Source organism: Corvus kubaryi, unplaced genomic scaffold (assembly GCF_017639235.1).
Source record: "Corvus kubaryi isolate FWS band 111438036 unplaced genomic scaffold, C.kubaryi_AGA036_p1.0 37249, whole genome shotgun sequence".
Classification (NCBI taxonomy): Eukaryota; Metazoa; Chordata; class Aves; order Passeriformes; family Corvidae; genus Corvus; species Corvus kubaryi.
The window spans coordinates 6,425,217-6,440,446 of NW_024581072.1; the positions used below are offsets into that span (position 1 = coordinate 6,425,217).

At 38.9% G+C, this 15,230-nt stretch overlaps 1 long non-coding RNA gene across 1 annotated transcript; it reads left to right on the plus strand.

Annotated features, from left to right (window-relative positions):
* Positions 1–652: 652 nt before the first annotated feature.
* On the plus strand, positions 653–11,923 carry LOC121662450. Its single transcript, XR_006015294.1, has 4 exons — positions 653–1,507; positions 6,100–6,171; positions 7,663–9,660; positions 10,996–11,923. It is a non-coding gene; the product is annotated as an uncharacterized LOC121662450 (long non-coding RNA).
* Positions 11,924–15,230: the final 3,307 nt, after the last annotated feature.

A 15,230-nucleotide genomic window follows, 5' to 3' on the forward strand; every position in this document is an offset into this window, starting at 1 on the left:
GCATTGATTTCTGGGAATGCATGATAAATTTTATAATGTTAAGGACAAAAGCAGATGAATCATTCATAAAGGAAGTCACAGTAGCCATTAACTGATGGAGTTTTCCTTTCTAATTCTACCAGTCTAAATACTCCAGAGGCTGTGATGCTGTTTTCCTTCCACAGCGTGTGCTCCGTGCTGTGTTCCCCTCAGTATTTGCCAGTAGTCAGACATTATGAAGAATTTGCCTTCTGCATAGTGAAGTGTAAATTTCTTGAGTATTAGACCTTAGATGTATCCTTTTAAAATAATGTCACATAATGTATATATGAATAATAATTAGAAAACAAACCAGCCAGGAATGATGATCTTCTGTATTAAATCATAATACAGTTCTTCCCAGGGCTGTTCTTGTCGCCAGAGATTTAGCTGCAAATTTACACAGCAGTGCTGCTACATTTTCTGCTTTGTAAATCTTGCTAACTGGTAATGAGGATTGTCAACTCCTGAGCCCAACAAATTTATCTAAACAGATACACATCTGTTGCATGTGAGAGTACTTACTGAGTGGGCATTCTGCTCCCATTGAGACAAAAGAGTCACCAGTGAGGCATATGATTTTTCCTTCAAAGCTCAGTATTTGGGCCAGAAGCAAGAAAAAATAAACTATTTTAAGGGAATATTTTAATCACAAATCTCCTTGCAATGACAGCAGCAAGTCATCTGAGTGGGTCTGAATTAATGAAATCTAAATTGGTGGGATTCTCCTTTTCTGTATACATTAGGAAAAAACCATCCTGGAACTTGGTCTCTGTCTGGAGAACGTTAATAGGTGAAACACTGAAAAAACCCATCCGTGAGCAGGTGGAAATTAGGTAAGAGCCTCAAGCAAGATACAGCTGAGCTTCCTGCTGCTGTTTGATCTGTTTCCCCCTCTTGCACAGTACAAAAACAACAAGCAAGTTTTAGATACCGCAGCAAGTGACACCAGTTAATGGTATTTATTGCCATATTTTTAAACGTGTCTATGAAAACTTGAAACATATGTAAAGCCAACAAGACTTTCTGATAAACAAAAAAGATTACATTGCTAAGTTTTCATTGCTTGTCTAAATGGTTTATGCAGAAGTTAAGAGCACCTGATTGTTGCTCAGCAACTTTGAAAATACAGCAGTTAATTAGATATTCTGCACATGCTTAGAGAACTAAATTTAGGCAGCCATTTATTAAAGACATTTGTTCACACTCTTTCCAGTTGAGCTTTCTGCATTTATAAACTACCAATGTATGAGGGTCTTTATTGTGGGTGTTTTTCAACCTTTGGTTCAAACAGAAAAACCTAGTTCAAAACGATGCTTTTATCTGCTTATTGAAGCTTGATAAAACCTCAAGAAAAAGACTAAGTTTTCGTGTTTCTCTTTTGAAGGCATATTTCTTTTGCTTTTTAATGGTGATGACATATAAATATCTCTGCCTAGAGTTTCAGCAGAACCTTGGAAATGCAGCGGTAGATGAAATGAAACAAATGGTAAGAAGGGCTAAAAGGTGATTACCAGTGATTTTGTGATTCCTATATCCCTGGATAATTTCATGTATCCTTATAGCTATAGCAGAGTTGTTCTAGTTTGATAGTCTGTCTCTGTTAATGACTGGAGCTAAATATTTTATGTGAAGTTTATGAAATTATAATGTGTAGGCACTCTAGGATTCACCACCCACTTTAAAAATACCCTGCTATTCTCTTCATTTAATGGTAGACCTCTGTAGTGATATGTGACTCTTCTGTACTTTGTATGAAGTAATGCAAGCAAGGGCCAAATACTTTCTGAAAGTAATTCCCAATCCTATCAAACCTTTTTTTTTTTTTTAGTTTAAAGGTGTCTCAGTCTATGTTCATGCACACTGGTTGGGGAAGTCTGTCTAGGGGAAGAAATTTAGCGTTTTTCAACGCTCAAGGCTTCTACAAAAATTTATAGTGCCTGCAGGGCTGGGAGGTAAACTCAGAAAAGTTTTCTTAACAAGGGCAAGAGACACTTTCATGCAGTGTCAGTACTTCAGAATTGCTGTGGTAGTCTATTACACGTATGTAAAGCTATCATAGGAGGAAAAGGAAATTTTTACCAGTCAAGACCTTAATTAAGGTACAAAGCTAAAATCCAAATAAACAAAAATATCTTTTTTTTTACTGTGACCCTGGATATTGCTGCTTATCCCCAACAGAATTTTCCAAAACATATTGTATGTTAAGCTGCACAGAATTTTCTCTGTTCTTTTTCTCCCTTTGCACTGACATCCGAGTTTCTGTTATCTGCTACTGCTTTTCCTGCTTCAAACACCGTCCACATTCCCCATTCTTCACACTTTAACAAAGGGACCCAGCTAGTGGTTTAGAAACAGTACAACCCTCAGAGACCTGAATTTAAAACATTTTCCTAGTGCTTCCACTTGTTTGAATCAGACTGCATTTAAGACTTTTTTTTAACTGTAATTTCTCACACACCAAAAAACCATGTTTAGTTTCAAGCTACTAGGCCTTCCTGCCAGTGAAGAACACTATTCTTGTACCTGTTCTTAGAGCATTGACAAGTTCTTGAAATTGCAGTGAGCTCTTGGTATCTGGCAAACTTAACGTTCCTTAGCCAATACCCATTGACTAATAATTGTGTGGGTTTTGATTGGGATACCCTGCTGAGGAACTTTATTCCATTTTTGCAAGAGGATTGTGACACACTGAAAGTTTTGGTGCTTCTGTTACATCATTTCACATTTCCAATATTTACAGTGCAATGTAGGAACAAAGTTTAAAGGTCTATTGGTGAGAAAATTTTAAAATCACATTTTCAGGAGAAATCACTTCTATGAAGAATCAGGAAATCAGAGTTATTTCCACTTGGAGTGGATGAGACTTTGCCACTTGCTCACAGGGTGCAGAATGAGGCCATAGGAGGCAGCAATAGCACACTATGTTTTAAAAATGAAATCATGATACAACCAATGCCTATTCCAGTGATACAGAGCCAGGCAGTTTTATGGTGCTCGTGCTGTAGTTCCCTCTGCATGAGGGTCTGTGAAGTGGCCTAGGGAGCATGCTTTAATAACCAGAAGGCACAGTCCCTTTTTCATCAGGTGGTATTTGTGCTCTGAAGTCATGGGTTGATCTTTCAGCAAATCCAGCTTTCAGATGCCAAAATCACATGAAATGCACAATACAGAAGGACGATACAGCACAAATTGATACAGATTAATTTCCTCTCCTTGTCTTTGCTTCAACATCCTTAACCCCTCTGAAGCAATGAGCAAAGCGCCAGAACCCAAAGAAAAGCAACAAGAGCAACAAAAACGTAGTTTGTTGTACTCCCTCAGGCTTTTTGCAAGATAGCTTTCATCTGTCCTCTTGCATCCAGAAGAAATCCATACTGCATCTTCTAGCATATTTGTCAAAAATGCATCTTGTGTTCTTACCTGACCTGGATTAAAGTTCCATTGCTGATTGCTGTATTAATAACCATGAAACCACAACCTTGAGTTGCTTCTGCTCTGTGTGCCCTCTCTTTTCTCTACATTTCAATTCTAACCATGAAATTTCCTTAGTGCTGTGGAAATCTTTCCATGCTGGGCTTGCTGATAGGAAGATGACCTTAGGATGCCTGCATGGTGTTATTCTCTACAGTAAAAATTTGGAATAGCCATGCTCACATACATGTAAACCTGTAGAATAAACTGGTCATACTCTGGGAAACCTGAAAAGCTTGAATTTGTCACAAGAAATGGTAGATGAAAATCCCACTAGCTGTATCTTACTGTTGGAAAATGGATTCTTAAAATTCCCTTACTTGGGTAGAACCTATTTTGTCAAGATATGGTTTGATCCCAAAATTCTAGGATGGTATTATGAATTTTCAATTTTGAAGTCAGCCTAAGAAAGTGAACCATTGTGTTTCACATAGAGCTTTCTACCAAACAAGATGACTGTATACACCTGTTCAAAGGTGGGTTTCAGGATAAAGGAAGCCTTATATCCCTGAGTGTAGTCTGTCAGTCTTTCATCATCAGAGTCAAATTAGGCATGTCCTGTCTACTCAAAAGTTTAACCACCGGTCTTCATCTTGCTCCTGTCCTATCACCAGCAGCTTATCTGTACATAGGGCAACTGGGTGCAAAAAGATTGACAAAATGACGCTGCACTGGTGGCTTTGCCAAGCCATGAAAGGATCACTAGGAGGTGAGAAATGTTTACTCAGGCCCAAAGAGCACTGCCAAGCTGTGCTGCTGTCAGCCTGCATCTCACTCCAAGCAGTTCATGTTTCCTGACTGTCTTGTTGCTGTTGAACAGCAGTGAACACTAAAGGCCTTGTAACAGACTTAGCAGGACAGTGAAAAGATGCAAACCAAAGTGTCTGTGTTAAACCAAACTGTGAGTGGAAATAGCACATGCGTAGGTGGTGGCAGAAGGCATGAAACCACAAGTAATTATGGCCAGAATTCACCTAGCCTGTCTTTTTTTAAAATATGTATGCATGAAAGATGGTTGAAGCACACCTAATAGCTCACCTGTCAGAGCCTGGTCCCTCTGTGAGCTTACTCATTAATGTGTATGAGTGGCCAAAAAACTTGATGGATAATCATTTACTACTACATCAGTGAGCTGAAATGCCTCAGTAGGAGATCTGATGAACCCCAAAACTGGTGAAAAGGAACATTTAGACTGCTCAGTTAAGAGCTGATTGAAAGTGAAATCTTCCTGATGGTAGTAAGCATCATAGAAGCTCTTCTCAAAAGGACACAAAGTGCAAGAGCTGCATGGATCAAGAAAATCTGGAAAAAGCTCAAGACCACTTTAAGAGAATGTAATTCATTCATTTAACTTACAAAATAATGAGAGCAAGCGATGGTAGAATTCCCTAAACAAATAAAATATTTCAACTCGAACTCACCACTAGCACCACCAGTGAATCAGAAACTCTTTGTAGAAAATAATGGGCGGAAGTCCATCTTGGTGCTCTACTGCAGCTTTGAGAGAGCAGAGAAGAATATTTAATACGTTCTTTCTCCCATGTCCTGCCTCTTTTTCCTGATCCATCCTCTCTCTAAAAATATTTTTCTTTACATCTAATGTAATTTACTGTCTTTCAGTTTATGTCTAGTGCATTTTGTTTTGCCTTCATGCACCTCCACCTTCTTCATAACTGCCATCAGCATTTTGGAAACACTGATAAAATCTACCCTTCCTCCTTTCTCATCCAAACTGAACCAGCCCATTTTCCTCAGGTTCTCCTTGTGCATCCCAGGCTCCAGCCCCTGGTTGGGGGGCTGGAGCCTGGGATATACAATCCCCTCCACATGCCCAGAATCCAGCAGGAGAGGTTCCTGTGTATCACCCACATCAATTTTTCCCTATTACTATATTAGGAAAAGAATTACGTGAAGACCTTGCATAATTCTTGATTTTTTTTCTGGTTTAAGACATGGAAGGCCAAGTACAACTGGTTCTAGTACCATAAAGGGAGGTCTTGTTCCTCCTAATAGCCTGCCATACCAAGGAAAGGAAAAACCCTATCCTACTAGACTGTCATTGCTTATGAAAGAGAAAACAGTTACAGAGAGCACATGTATTATTTAACAACAATTAAATAATTAGTGTGTGCTTGCACTACTGCAGGCCAAATACCGGTGCATCTTCCAGAGCTCTGGACTGAGTCACTGGTGAAGGGGACAGGCTTCCCCTGAGAATTCACCATGTCCAGGCTCCATGGCACAATATTTTTGCTGCAATATGTCATCTAAAACTTACTTTAAAAAAATTAATTAATGTATAGGAAAGGCTCATTAGTTGTTACCTCCCAACTTTTTCTTTGTTCTGTTCATTCTTTATATACAGATCTGTGTTCCTAAGGACTAATCTGTCTTGTTTTGGATGAGAAAGCTGTCTCTGAGTTTTGGGGTTAAGATATGTACAGTCAAAATATCCTTAAATTTCCATATTTTAGCATGCCCCAGTTTTGTGTTTCCAAGGTTTATGTTTAGGGTTTAAGGTGATTAGATATTTCTGAAGATGTGTGCAAGCTAGTTGATCTCAAATGCTTTTCTTAACATTAAAGGATTTTTTATCTTTCTTTTTAGAGTATTTAAAAGTCTATCAGTGTGTTGTGCAAAAAAAGTTCCTTTGAATACAAAACTTCCTGGATCTCACCAGTGAGGGCTCGCTGAATTCTGACTTCAACACCGAACCCAAAATTTGTGGTATCCTTTAGTTTGTATAAGGAAAATTCAGACTTAAAAATCTCCTTTGTAAGCCTGAATGTAGATATCATCTGATGCAAGCGCTACCTTTGCATTTTGAGTGTTTCAGTATCTATTACCTTTGCGTTCTGCTGTTCCTCTGAGTATTGCACTTAATTGAAGGAGGTTGTTGCGTAGACACAAATAAATGTGAAAACGCTCAGTGCATGTACATTTTTGTCCTGAACAGATGGAAAAATGCTATACTCATGTTATGTCATTGACATAAAACGATTTAGCTGATACAAAAAGACTTTTATGCTTATGATACCTAAGTAATCTATTATTACACAGTAACTATAGTAAAGTGGCACAACTGGGGACTATTTTTTCTCCGTATGGGAGCTGCCACACTATGTAGATTTTAGAGTGAGTTTAATTAGATGTCTGTAGAGGAGTGTTTGAATTTTACATCAATTGAATATAATTTGCCACAGCACAGGGTAAAAAACACCAAACACGAAACCCAAACAAAAAACCAAAATTCTTTTGGTTCTTATGTTGCTATATATCCATATATATATATATATATATATATATAATTTTTATATATATAAACAACTTAGCCAAAAACTTTTTATGTGTTGGAGGGGATTCTGGAATAAAACCAAAAACCACAAATCCCCAGCGAAGTTTTTTCTTCCTGAGATTGCATGAGGTTTTTACCATCTTGCATAGCTGTTCAGATAAAGAATATCCTGCCATTTTCAGGTGTTTATTTCTTAGGAAATAACTTTGTAGAAGTTAATTTATCAGTTTCTCCTAGCGGTCTGTTAAAAAAACCCAAATAAACTTGGCTTATATTGTTTTAAATGACAGTGACCCTATTTGATTTTCTATTGTAATGTGGAGTTGTATGTGCTCTTGCTGCAGCTGTAAGAAAAAACAGAGATGTCAGATCACAGTATATCATATCCTGAGTGTATCTTTCCATCTAATCTAGCAGTAAGCATGCAGAAGGGGAGCCTGGCTGTTTTCTGAGTTAGATGAACATTGTCCAACAACACTATTGTGATTGTGGGTGCTTTCTAGCAGCAGAGTCATATCAGAAATACTGAAGCAATTTGGCTGAAGGTTAATCTGTGCGGGGCCAGACTGCAGGTATGGTCAGCTGCATATCTGAAGTGAGACATCACGAAAATTGCACTTGGATATCTGAAACCAATGTTGTGTTTTCCTACCCACCTCCTTTCAATCTAGTGTTTGAAAGGATGAGATACCTGTAAAATGAGCTCTAACTGTGAATGCGTACTTCTTTGACAAGAGATGTGATAAAATTCTGTGAGAAATATAACTCCACTGATGACAGTAATGAAGCTGCCTTTTATTATATTTTTATTTTATTATACTCATTATTGTATATTTCTTTTATTATAAAGCTGAATCAGTTTCTTTTTCTTTCAGTGAATCTGGGAGTTCTGATCTGACCTGCTGTAGCATCTAAAGCCAGAGATCTGCTCAAAAATAAGCCTGTGTTTCTGACGTTGTGTGCAGACACATACACTCTGTATGTGGGCTCTCTGGGACCATGTGTCTGCTCACAGGATTGAGAAATCCACCACTTTCCTGGAGAGATTGTTTCAATACCTCACTGTTCTCACTGTGGGCTGGCTCCTGGTGCTGAACCAAGACAGCACCAACCACTTCTGAAGGAGTTGTCATCCCTCTTCAGCGAAGCTGTGCTTTTCTTCTCCATGACATAGAGGATAACTGAGGACTTTTTTCAGATGTCTTGCAGGTTTAGAGACAATGCTTTGGTCATTTTTCTGATATTTGTCTGCAAATGGAAATTTATCAGTATACTGAAATGATGGGACTCTGTTGATGTGTGCTACCATGTGATAAACTGGCACAATTTTGAATAGTTAGACTGTGATTTGGTCACAAAGGCATTAGTAATTCAGATGCAAGATGAAAAATACTGTTTTGCGGATTATACAAAGTGTAAATACTGTAAATGCTGCCATTTGGATATTTGTTAAAATGTGGCTTTGTTCTAGAAATGTTTGTAATGGATCAAGTGTTGCCTATATTTCTGCAGCTAACATGAAGTGTGAAGCCTAAATAGTGTCCTCTGTCAGGTCAGTAGAAATGTGGTCATATGGTTGCCTTCATTTTCTTAATTTTGGAAATGAGAGGTGTTTCACTGGAGCTCAGGCCAGTAATAACGATAGGTTTTGATAAAAGAGAGCTCAAAACTTTACTGTGTTGACTTTCCTAGACTGTCTAGACTTGAGTTGGAATAACTTCTTTAGTATCTTTATGATGAAGAAATTGTGCTTGTTTATCTTCCTTTGTCTAGAGGCAAGTATAATCTGAAATCTAAACTTGCTTTCCTCTATCTAGCATTGTCAGTTGCCAGCTGGGTAGGTTTTTTTAACCTTTCTTTCTGGGTTATAAGCATAGTGTTTAAAATCTTGTTTCACTGCTTTATCCTGAATTTTCCCCACCCAGTTTGGGAAAGAAGTCTCACAATGCTTTGCTAATCAAGGTCAGCCAGATTTTAGGAATGATTTTGAAGTGTGGTCTGGAGGTGACTGTCTTCTGCTCATCCTACAGGAAGCTTAGGGCCATCTATCTATCTCTGAGTTTTTGGAAGTATTTTTTTTTCCAAGAAATGCTAGTAAATTATGCTATTGCAACACTTATCGTAAAAGAACGAAGCTAATAGCAAAGGAAGCATGCTTAGCTGTAAAGAAAACTTGGTATTTTAGGCTATATATAAGGATTTCAAAGTTAATACTTCTCTAACTGAATACCACATTAAAAATGTCACTTCTGAAAGCAAAGTAGTTGTTTTGGTGTTTGGCTGCTGCACTGGCAAACTTAGGTTCATGTGTTTGGTTCAAGGGTGCAGGTGAGATGAGCTTGGGCACAGGAATGGGGGTTGCAGCTGGATTGTTTGAATATCTCCTTCATCAGGCTGAAAAGGAGACTCAATAGATAGTAGAAAATACAACCGAGAATTAAGTAGAAAACCCATTGTAAAACATCCCTTTGACCCTGCTGTATTTTAGTGCAGTGAGGGAACTGGGCTATAGCTGAACTATGTTTGCAGAAGATTAACCACTGCCTGCAATGGTTGATTAAAATAGTTGAACAAACACAACTACTGAAGAAGTTTTAGGCTGATCAAGGTGCAAAATAGGGAAAGGAAATAAAATAAAAATCAGTGGCCAAATGACTGTAGAAAATTGTAAGTGCTGATTTATCGAAAGTAGATTAATAATTCTTAATGAGAAAATATATCAGTGGAAATATTGCCTTTTTTTTGCAATGACAGACTCACTTCCAGGTTTATCAGTCTTGTTCCTTCTGAAAAATTGTTCAGAAAGAATTGCTTACAGAATGTCTTCAAGAATGAGCAATAGCTGTTCTTCCAAGACATTTTTCTACCACTATGTAGTGGTTTGGTCCAAAATACTCATTACTGTTTATCTGCTGTGAGATAAGAATTAGGAGAAATGCAAAACAGGCACCAAACTTGAAAGAATATGAAGAAGTTTATTAACAGACCTAAAAGAAGAAAAAAAATTATACCACCTTCAGAACTCTCCTCCTCCCCCCACCTTCCTCCCTTCTCCCACTGACAATGTGAAAAGACAACCCTTAAGATGTTCAGTCTGTTTACCACTTCCATAATAACCTTGTTCAGTCCATTTAGAAAGAGAAGTCTCTTCTTGCTCATGCTATGAAAACATTATCACAACGAGACAGCCGCCCACTTCCAAATATTGTTCAGTCCATTTAGGAAGAGGAGTCTCTCTGCCTGCGTGTGAGTCCTTTCCCCCGACTTGCAGCTTTTCCCGCAACTGCTTTCGAGGGTCCACTCTTGAAGTTTTCTGGGGTACAATTTTAAGGTTGAGCCGTTCAGAAACAAAAACAGAGGCCCTTCTCCTTCCCTGGGAGCAAAGGGTCTTCATCATCTTCATCGTTAGGACTATCTCTGGGAGCATCTCTAGGAACTGAGGTTTTCTCCTTTCCCATTTGGAGCAAAAGTCCTCATCTGGTTCATCTCTACGGACTGAGGTTTTCTCCTTTCCCGTTTGGAGCAAAAGTCCTCATCTGGTTCATCTCTCCCTGTCCAAACTTCTCATGAAATTACAGCTGCATCAGCATCTGCCTATCTCAGCGCAGGTGCTTTTGCTCACGAGTTGAACACTCCACCCCCCATATCTTCATGAAATTACAACAGGATACTCTGATATATCATAGCTTCACAACAGAATTTCAGCTTTAAGCATCTCCTCTCTCTCTTCCCTCAGGTTTTCAGCTCTTCATAGCAATAAAAGGGTTACTCTCACCTCGGCCTTGCAGCTTTGCAGCTGGAATGTTGAATTTTTCTTATCGCAGTGGAGAGGGGGGAGAGCCGAGCCGCTCCGGCTGCCCACGGCAAGGCAGTGGGGGGGGGTTCCATGGCTGGAACAGGTCCATGGCTTCATGATGGCCGTGGCCCGGCCCGGCCTGGCCCAAGCAGGGCCTGGCCGGGCCCGCTGGCCCCCACACGGGGCCCGCAGCCACCTGTCCCAGCGCCGGAAACGAGAGAGCCTGGAGGGGGAGTTTGCCTATTCTTAAATGTGGATCACAGAGGTGATCACAACTTTAAGTGGCTTAGAGAATTGTCCATATTCAAACTGGCCAGCTGATAGGTTCTATCAGTTCCCAGAGGAAACTGTAAGCACCCCTTAGCAAGGACGTCCCTTCCGGGACTATGCTTGCTAACCTATGACACACTAGAACTTAAAAGTTGAGGCCTGATACTCTAACTGCATTGATATTTGTGATCGAATTTCCACTGGCTTGAATGGTGCAAAGTACTAGAACCTACTCAGGCCTCAAGGCCACCCTGCAGGAGATGACTGCCCAGTTTTTGGACCATCCATGGGGCCTGGTGATGCTCATCAGAGTCACACCAAGGTTCTGCTGGCTGAGCCAACTTTCAGGCTTTGTGAGTTGGATTTCAGGCACACACCACTGTGGGTGGCTGCCATGTGCAGTGGGAAATAATGCCAGTTACAGAGCACGTGGTTCCAGCCCTGATGTTTAGCCCTTTTGTAATCTCTCTCTGCTCTCTGTTTTTGCAAGAGAGGTCAGAATGAAAATGCTCATGGTAGATGATTCAAAACAGCTAACACACTGAAAAACTCTGGAGAACCATAGGCAATGTGTAGCCTACAGATTACTTGCATTAAATTTTGTTCTCTGAGCAGCCATCACTGAAAGAAATGATTTTTTTAAAGAAAACCTTTGATGATTCAGTAACATCAGACAAGTAAAAATTTCACCGTCAATCATTACTGATGCTTGAGTCAAAGCTGTCAATGAGTTCTACACTGTAATTTTTAATCTTCTCCTCAAGATGACCTGTGAATTTTACCTCCTGAGAAAGACTGATTTTGTCCTGACATTTCACAGTAAACTTATGAGGAAATTCATAAAGGGCAGTTCCGTCTCCTTTTTCAGAAAAAAACCCCTTCTTTATCAAATAGTGTTTCCCTGAGATGAGATAGAGAAAGATAGAAAGCACTTTATCTTCATATTTCTGAAATTCCTTTTTATTCAGACTTGAAGGATTTTCTCTTTATCTGTTACCAGATAAGGAGATTACCAAAATCCCATATAGAGAGTCTGAGCCATCTGCTCCACCAGCAGAGGTTCTGTAACATCTCTTTATCTGGAGGTGGTCACCTTTAAACTAAATAACATGAAAAATACTTGTTAACCATAACATCAGAAGGATTTTGAAGCCCTTCTTTACTGGTATATTACTCCCAATGTGCTGAGATTAGAGTGTTTGACTAGGATTTTGACTTCAACTTCGATATCCCTGTTCTTTACTATGCATAGATTATGTGTTATCTATGGTCCATTGTGACTTTCTCTTTTCTCCTTCTTTTTTTTGTTCTCTTTTCCATTATTTTGTTATTATTTTTTATTTTAGTTTTTAATTTTTTTTCATTTTACTGTGCAACTCTAACTTCATATATATCCCATTAGAGATTAGCCACCTTTCCAGCTAGTGATGTTCCTTCATCCTTCCTGAATTTAGGTGGACCTTTAGTTAGAAGAATTCTTCAGTCACTGGGAGTATTGTGTGTAGAGACTAATGTCCCCAGAGGTAAATACAGATTCCACTGAAGTCATGTACATTAGTTAAAGTTCTTAAAAACCCCATGATTTTCAGACACCAAAACCATAAGCACAGTCATGCTCTGCAGAGTTTCCGAAATGTATGAGTTTTATTCTAAAACTTTATATCTGTTCAGCTGGAGTGCAGTCTGACCCTTCTTAAGTGGAATCTGACTCAAGTTAGGTGGAAAGACTCCTGTGGTGCTCGATTTTCACTCTTGGAGGCACATTTACTAATACTGCTTATTTTGCAAATCACTTGGGCATGGGCTTAAGGAGTGAAAATGAATCTGTGAGTTCCAGGGCATAAAGGTGACCATAAATGGTCTTTCAGAAACAAAGCTTTATCTTTGATTTTGCAGAATGATCAGTAAAGGAAGTCTCTTCTTTGCTCCTGGACTGTCATCAGCTGAATGAGAATTCATTTATGGTGGTTAAGGGCTATCCTGATATGCCTAGAGGTGATGTGAAAGTGTGCTCTTTGGTATTGGGAGGAAAATGGGGGATAGGAAAAAGATTTTTGCCCTTAAACTGTTTAAATGAAGGTGCAAGTCTGTAAGAAATTGTCAGGAAAAGGCTTTCCAGTATTTTTCAGTGAATTGATCTAACAAAATGAGTATTTCTGGAAGAATAACATGAAGCAATGTTTTCCTTGGCATTCAACCATAGCAGCTTATATTGGTCATTCTCACCTTTGCCACCTGGTCCCTTTGGTCATGCTACACTACAGTGTAATGTCTATCCTGTCCATGGACTTTTCCTAAATTCATCTGCTAATATGTGTTCAGAGCAAAAAATAAAAATGCTCCCAATCTCTAAAGGAAATGCCATCAAAAGACTATAGAGTGAACAAAAAAATGTTCAGTGAAATACTGAAGACAAAGGAAGAAAAATCTGGCACATTGCAATGTAAGATAAGTTTAGGTTTTCCACCTACAATTTATTTAATTATCAGTGCCAGCTTCAAAAAATGCTGCCATCAGAAAGTGAATAGATTGCAGGTGTGTTGAACTGAGTAGGTTTAAAATGTTGTGACTGCCTTAATGGCTACATATCCTGTAAAATGCATTCGTTTTCAAGAGTGTGATTATGGCTTGCTTTTTATGTGCCATTATGTCTAATTTGTTTTATGCTCCAACAGAGAAAATTATTTTCCTCTTTCCAATTTATATGACAAACACAGAAGAATAATCAAGTGAAAAATATATTCATTTAATATGATCATACTCAGCTTCCCCGTACAAGTACATACCACTCCTGAACTACATTAACAACAAATACGTTTTTTAAATGTATACAGTTCCCCATTATCGAAGGACCTGATTTTTAAAAGAAGCTTATTCTTGTAATTAAAGAAGTGAAAACTGTGTTTTTTTAAGAAACATAAAGTAGCTCTTGGGAATGGATCTGTTTTGCTGTTTAGACTTAGGATTTTTGTTAAAAACAAAAAAACCTGTCTGAACATTTCTGTAATAACTGTAAGCACAATTATGTTTCTTATAACACTGGAAGAGAATTTTTAAATAGCTTCGTAAAACTCATAAGATTTCAAGAGTTATTAATAAAAATATTTTTACACATTAAATATCTTTCATTTTCATAAAATGATGAGATAGACAGTTAAATAACGAAAAGTTTTTATTGTTTTGTAGTTCAGAAGTTCACCACAATTTTAAATTAGTGTCAATGAATCCATGGATAATTTTAGTGATTGTGGTTTGAAACCAATTTCTTGGGTTTCAAAAAACCAAACTTTTTTCTTTTTCTCTTTTGGGGTTACTGAATGTGATCTTTTTTCATCTTTTTACTCTGATAGTAGTATAGCAGCAATACAGTGATCAGTGTGAGGTAATGATAGCAGAATTACTGATGACCTTTGTAAATGTAATTTCTTTTGAAGATGCTACATTTGAGAAGCTGCTTTCTTCTGCCTTTAGTAACCTCCAAAATCAATTATTTAGTATTTAAAATTGCTACAGTCTAATCTCAGTGAATGCAGAAAAACCTCTCAGGTTTAGTACAATAGATGTCCACAGTTTGCCACTTTTTCAAATGCTCCTTGACTGAGAAAAGAAGAAATAAGCTGTCAGGGAAAGAAGCAAAGCAATATGCGCAATAAGAAGTGCTTTGAGTAAAGTGGAAAAGATAGAGGTCAAATAAGAAAGAAGATCAGAGTTGATCTATGAAATGGTAATTTTAAAAACAAAGAGAATTTGCATTTCTGCTCACAGCAACACAGGATCGTGTACCAAGATGCCCTTGCATTTGGGGCCAGTTCTGTTTAATAGCTTTATCATTGATCTGGATGAGATGATTGAGTGCACCGTCAGTCGATTTGCAGAGGACCAAGTTTTGTGAGAATGTTGATCTGCTGGAGGGCAGGAAGGCTCTGCAGAGGGATCTGGACAGGCTGGATCAATGGGCCAAGGCCAATTGTATGAGATTCAGTAAGGCCAAGTGTCAGGTCCTGCCCTTGGGTCGCAACAACCCCGTGCACAGCTACAGATGGGGCAGAGTGGCTGGAAATCTGCCCAGCAGAAAAGGGGGATGCTGGTCAACAGCACCTGAACACAAGGCAGCAGTGTGCCCAGGTGGCCAAGAAGCCAGTGGCATCCTGGCCTGTATCAGTAATAGTGCGGCCAGCGGGACCAGGGCAGTGACTGTCCGCCTGTACTCAGCACTGCTGAGACGGAACGTTGAGTTCTGTGTCCAGTTCTGGGCCCCGCAAGACAAGAAAGACATTGGGGTGCTGGAGTATGTCCAAAGAAGGGCAAAGGAGCTGGTGAAGGGCCCGGAGAATTAGTCATATGGAGAGTAGCTGAAGCAGCTGAGGGTGTTTAGCC